Source organism: Choloepus didactylus, chromosome 27, assembly GCF_015220235.1.
Source record: "Choloepus didactylus isolate mChoDid1 chromosome 27, mChoDid1.pri, whole genome shotgun sequence".
NCBI classification, from domain to species: domain Eukaryota; kingdom Metazoa; phylum Chordata; class Mammalia; order Pilosa; family Megalonychidae; genus Choloepus; species Choloepus didactylus.
In genome coordinates, this window is record NC_051333.1 from 2,151,792 (window position 1) to 2,158,312 (window position 6,521).

Here is a 6,521-nt window from a genome sequence, read left to right on the forward strand (position 1 = left end):
TTCAAACTAATATGCTGCACAGGAGTCATTTTTCCCAACCAAACAGCCTTTCCCTCTTCCTTGTACTTTAAACCTTTTATTAAAGTATAACACTCAGAAAAACTCTAATTTTTAACAAGGTAAACACACCTATCTAAATAGACCCCAAATGAAAAAGTAGACCATCACCAGTGTATCATAATCACCGAGGGACCCCTTCCCCAGCTGCTACCTCCCTGCAAAGTTAGGTGCTAAATACACAATCACATTGTCTGTAAACAATGAGGGTTTTATTTCTTCCTTTTTAATCGTTGCAACTCTAATTCCCTTTCTATGGCCTGGATAGAACTTGCCCTGGATATTACATCCAGCACAATGTGGAACAGGGGCGGTTACAGCAAGAATCTTTTTCTCATAAATGATCCCAGGGAGAAGCTTTCAAAGTTTTGATATTAAACAGGTTGTACCCTGTAGGTTTTTGTAGTTACTCTTTATCATATCAAAACATTCCCTTCTAAAAAAAAAAAAAAATTCCCTTCTATTCCTGGTTTTCTGAAGGTTTTTAAAAAATTAAGAATGATGACTATTTCAGTATTACATTCTTTTTTGTATCTGTTAAGGTGATAATATGATTTTTTCCTCCTTATGTTAATAAAGTGGGAATTATAATGATATTTACATATTAAACTATCCCTGCATCCCTGGAATAAACTTAGCTTGGTCTGCATTTTTTAAATATATTGCTGGACCAGATGTGCTAACACTCTGTCTAGGATTTTTACATCTTTTTTTATGAAACAGATTGACCTGAAATCTTCCTTTCTTGGTATTATCACTGTCAGATTTTTGTATCAAGTTTATATGGCCTTCAAAATGAGTTGAAAAATGTTGCCTGGCTTTTATTTCTGCATGATTTTGTGTAAGATCAGTGTGATTTCTTTCATAAATGTTTTGCAGAATTTACTATTAAAGTTATCTGACCCTGGCAGTTTTTTGCATATGTGTGGAAAGGTTATTTAACTACAGATTAAATCTCTTTAATAGACATAGGGCTATTCGGCTTTTCTAGCTCTTTTTGCTTCACTTTTGATAATGTGTTTTCCTAGAATTTTGTCCATTGCATCTAAACTTCCAATTTTATTGGCATCATTTTAATATCTGCAGGATCCATGGTGAGGTTCCCTTCTTCCTTCCTGATATTGATATTGATAGTTTGTGTGTCCTCTCTTTTTTTTCTGATCTGTCATGCTAGAGGCCTAAATTTTTATTAACCGTTTCAAAAATCGGCTGTTGTTTCTGTTGATCTCTATTGTGCTTTTTCTTTCTATTTCATTAACCTCTGCTTTTTACCATTTCCTTCCTTCGACTTAGATTTAATTTTTTTTTTTCAAAATCTTCAGATGGCTACCCAAACACTGATTTTCAGCCTTTCTATCATCTTTTCTTTAAATATATGCATTCAAGAGTACAAATTTCCTCCCAAGCAGAGCTTTGCTTGCATACTACAAGTTTTGAAATATTCTTCTATCATTCTGTTAAAAAATTCTAATTCCTTTTGCAATTTGTTCTTTGGCCCATTTAGAAGTACTGTATACCTATTAATTCTCAAATAGTTGCAGATTTTCTAATCTTTTTATGACTGATATCTAGCCTAAACCCAGTGTATTCAAAGAACATACTCTAAATGATTTCAATATGAAATTAACTGAAACTAGCTTTATGACCCAACATATAGCCAATTTTGGTAAAAATTCCATGTTCACTTGAAAAGACTTCATTCTTTCAATGAAGATCACATTTGCGTTCTTTCAGATACGAGGTCACATTTGTTACTTGTGTTTAGATATTCTACATCCTTCCTGAATCAAGGTAAGATGTGGTCACACTGGATCAGGCGGTCCATAAATCCAGCGAGGGCTGTCCTTAGAAGAAGGGGAAGTTTGGACACAGAGGGGAGGCGGCCATGTGGAGACGGACGCGGAGGGTGGAATTATGCTGCTGCGGCCGAGGCCTGCCTGGGGCAACCACAGTTTATGTGCCCATCAGTTCTAATTTCTCCCAAGATTATTTACGTAGATTTCTAATAATAGAATTACTGGATAGTTTGTAAAGATTCCCGCCAGTAGGGACATTTTCCTTTTTTCCCTCTTGCTTTAACTTAAAAAAAAATTATTATACAATAAAACTGATTTTTTTCTCTTTGTGGGCAGTCCTATGAATTTTGACATGTGTTTAGATTCATGTAGCAATTAACGCAGTCAGGACACAGGCGGTTCCAGAGAAAAACTCCTCTGTGCTCCCATTTCAGTCTCAACCTTTCCCCACCCCGAACCCCTGGGAGCCGTCACCTGCTATCTCTACGGTGTTGCCTTTTTGGGGATGTCTGGTAGATGAAATAAAGTGTATAATCTTGGGTTACATTTTTAAACCAAAAGAGACTGAAAGGGCATGAAACTTTGAGGTAGCTGCTATTGGGGAGAAAGAGAAGCAGCAGCTGGGAAAATAAAAATGCTCTCCCTTCAGACCTCAGCACATCAGGTGTCCGTGACTCCAGTGAGAAGGATGAAGCGGGCAGGGGGTTTGACCCTCAAAACACAGCCTGCCGGGCCCCGAAGCTCCTGACCCTGCTGACTGGAAATCTCCTCTTAAGGCTTATTTATAATCCAGACCCAGGAAAAGACAGAGGGCCCGAGAGTCGCGATTCCAAACCCTTACCTTCATCTTTGCAGTCACTTGACTCTTCTAAAGAAGGAGAAGGTGGGGGGAGGAGGGAGAGGAGGAGGGAGAGGAGAAAAGGAGGAAGAGGGAGAAGAAAGAGAAAAGGAGATAGACAAGGAGGGAAAGAAAGAGAGACAGAGAGGGAGGGAGGGAAGGAAGGAAGGGAGGGAGGGAGGTGGGGAGAAAAGAAAACATGTAATAGTAAAACACTAATGGTTGGAGACCAACCCTAAACACTGCTCCTGGATGCCTCAGATGAGGACGAAGGGATGCCCCCGGCCGTCTGGCCGTCCCCCTGCCCAGGCCCTCTCCTGCCCCGGGGCCTGTGCACACGCTGTCCCCTCTGCCTGGAGCCCCTTCCCCACAGACAGCCTCGTGGTTCCCTCCCTGACCTCTGTCAAGTCTGCTCAACCACCACCCTTTAGAGAATTATCTACGTCCTCCGCCCTGCACTTGCCTATCCCCCACTCCATTATCTTCGTGGTCTTATCAGCATCCAACAGACTTAATCGACCTCTTTTTTCATTTCCCATGTATACCCATTAGAGTGCACGCTCCATTCAGGAACGGATTTTTGTATGTTTTATTCCGTTTTATCTCCAACACCTAGAACAGGGCGGGGCACGGAGCAAGCACTCATTGATATTTGCGGGGTGAATGGATAAATTTTAAACATTGATGATGCTAATGATGAAGAGAGTAAAGCTCGATGTTACCCAAAGACTCCAACATTTTTTAAAAACCATTAACTCTGTTTTCTGTGCACAGGGGGAACAATGAACAGTGGATCTAAACAGCACAGTTGTCAGACTTACCATTTAACACTGTAAGGCTCAGCAAACCTGAGGAAGAAAACATACAAACTGCATCTCAAAAGGCAGCAGGACAAACGCCCCCAGATGAACTGGTTCATCAAGCTCAGCCCAAGTCCCCTTTCCTCTGGGAAATCCTACTGGACTCCCAGCCACCTTTTCTGTTTTCCCGCTTCTTTGCTCCCTCCCTCGGGACCTCATTCACACTACACTGTAACTGTGGCTCACTGCTCCGTCTCCCCATCGCACTGGGGGTTCACGTAGAGCATAACCACGGCAGACCCATCGTCTGGGTTTCCACCACTCCACACGTGTCCTGGCACAGCCGAGGGGTTAAAACGATTCTCCCCAAGTAAGTTTCCCAGCAAGGAAAATGGGGTGAGATATTTACCTAGGATCTCTGATGCCGCCCATCCAGAAGGAGCGGTGGACGCGCGGCCCAGGAGGCGAGCCAGCGGCGGGTCACAGACCAGGTCAGTGTCGCGTCCAAGGGACCATGAGAGACGAGGCCATAAATCGGGAAAAAATTACACGATCAGAAGACGAAGAGAACAGGAGCAAATGGAAGCAGAGCCCAAGGGGGTCGCGGTGAGCAGTTGGAGCCTGGGGCGGTGTGGAGGATGGGGCCATCGAGGCTTGTTCTGTAGACTGGAGGGAAACCCGACGGCTAACGGGGCTGAGCTGGGAAGGAAGTCCATGTGACTTACACACTGCCCGTGCCTGGCGGTTGTTTTCCTGGTCTTTCGTTTTTTTTTCTTATAACAGCATTATTGAGATATAATTCTCATGCCATGCAATTCACCCACTTAAAGTGCACAATTCAATGGTGTTTAGTGATTTTCACAGAGTTGTACCATCATCACCACAATTTAGAACATTTGCATTACCTGAAAAGAAATCCAGTACCCAGTACAGTTTTTCTCCGTTCCCCACCTGACCCCACCCCAGTCCAAGGCAATCACTGCTCATCTTTCTGTCTCGCAGCTTTCTTATTTCGTACAAATGGAATCTACACAGGTCATCTGTGACTGGCTCATTTCACTTCTCATAAATCTCCAAAGTTCATCCACGTTTTAGACAGTTCAGCACTTCACTCGTTTTCAGGGCTGAATAATATTCACCTGTGTGGCCATCGCAGTTTGTTTGCCCCTACACCTGGTGAGGGGCACTTGAGTTGTCTCCACCGCCTGTTTTTGCAGGTTTCAGTGGAACCCAGTCTCGCCCGCTTGTTTGTGTGTTGTCCGCAGCCACTATCATGCTACGAGGAGAGGCCAGTGGAGGCAACTGGGAACGTTTACTGCCCGTCCCTTTCAGAAGGGTTGGCCCACCTGCTTTATATCATCAAATCCCCACACAAAAGGATTATCATCTCCATTTATTCCGTGTGAAAACAGAATCTAAGGGAAACGGTACGAACCTGAGTCCAATCTCATAGACGCAGGAGCAGGGTTCCGGCCCAGGCCTGCTTGACCTAAACCCGACTCTGCGCAGGACCTCGCTCCTTGGGGTGGACGCAGGGGTCCCGGAGATGAAGCCCACGGGGACCGCCTGCTCCAGGGGAGCGCTCAGTGGGAGCTTGCGCTGCAGGCTCCGGGACAGGGGCAGGGCCCGAACCGACAGAGGTGACCACGGTGGTGCCATTACCCCCCCTTACCTCTCACTGTACTGCAGTCATTAGGGTGAGCCTGGGGGTCTCCACCTCTGCACCAGTGATGTGGGACCGGGTGAATCCTGGAGGCCCGTCCCGTGCACCGCAGGTCTCTGAGCTGCGTCCCGGGCCTGGGCCCACTGGTGCCGGGAGCGCCCCTAGTGCTGACGACTGGAAGAGCCCCCACACTTCGCCTGGTGCCCCTGGGGAGCAGAGTCACCCCTGCTTGATGGAGTTTAAACCTCACAGTGCTATGAGGCTGGCACCACTGCATCCCTCTCACAGGCGAGGAGACCGAGCTTCTCAGGCGCTCAGGGCGCAGGGTAACAGGGCGGGCAGCGCCGCCGGGACTGCGTCTAGAAGCCGTGCTCTGTCAGCTCCCATCCCCTCTCTGAGCTTGATTTCGTCTCCCTTGAAAATGGAGTAATAGTAAATCCAGTGAAGGAGTGAGGTGGGGCTGAGGCGGGGACCCCACTAGTCTGAGCAGCTGCGACTTTATGGAGCCAGGTTTAGAGCCCAGGTTCTGGAGCCAGACTGCCTGGTTGGAAGTCTTCTCTGCGCCTCACTGGCTGTGTGACCTTGGGCAAGTCACCCACCCTCTCTGAGCCACCGTGTCCTCGTCAGTAAAACAGGGATGAGAACTTGAGAGTGAGGTGCCCAGGACTGTGCCTGGTTTCTGGATGTGCTGAGGATGTGGGGGGCATTGTTTCATAAGGAGCTCTTCTGCTTGGTTGAGGCCTGAGCTGTGGGCAGCAGGGAGGGAAAGCGAGAGATGGGCAAGAGGCCCGGCCCAGAAAGGTGCATGAGGACTGGAATTTAGAAGGGCTGGAAGGTGGGCCACAAGTGTGGAAACAACCCAAACGTCCATCAGTGGATGAACAAACAAACAAAACGTTGCATATCTATGCCGTGGAACATTATTCAGCCATAAAAAAAAGAATGAAGTTCTGATACACGCTACAACATGGAATAACCTCAAAAATAGTCTGCTACATGAAAGAAGCCAGACACTAAAGGCCACATACATAATGATTCCATTTATATGAAATGCTCAGAAAAGGCAAATCAGTAAAGACCAAAGCAGACTAGTGTTTGCCAGAGGCTGGGGAGAGGCTAAGGGGGAGTGGCTGCTAAATTGGAATGGGGTTTCCCTTTGGAGTTGATGAAAATTTCCAGAACCAGATAGAGGTAACGGTTATGCAACGCTGTGAACTTATTAAATGCCACTGAATGGTACTCTTTAAAATGGTTAAAATGGTAAATTTCATGTTACGTGCATTTTACCACAATTACAGGAAAATTCTAAAAACAGTGTGTGACTTCTATTTGGCAAACAGGGACTTTTTCAGGGAACAGCATCATGA

At 45.9% G+C, this 6,521-nt stretch overlaps 1 long non-coding RNA gene across 1 annotated transcript in view; it reads right to left on the minus strand.

Moving 5' to 3' along the window:
• LOC119520985 overlaps positions 1-3,541 on the minus strand; it is a 12,485-nt gene extending 8,944 nt beyond the window's left edge. Inside the window, exons 1-2 of the long non-coding RNA XR_005214272.1 lie at positions 3,513-3,541; positions 2,695-2,721 (exon numbers count right to left, since the gene is read on the minus strand). This is a non-coding gene — a long non-coding RNA (uncharacterized LOC119520985). The remainder of the gene's footprint in view (positions 1-2,694; positions 2,722-3,512) is intronic.
• Positions 3,542-6,521: the final 2,980 nt, after the last annotated feature.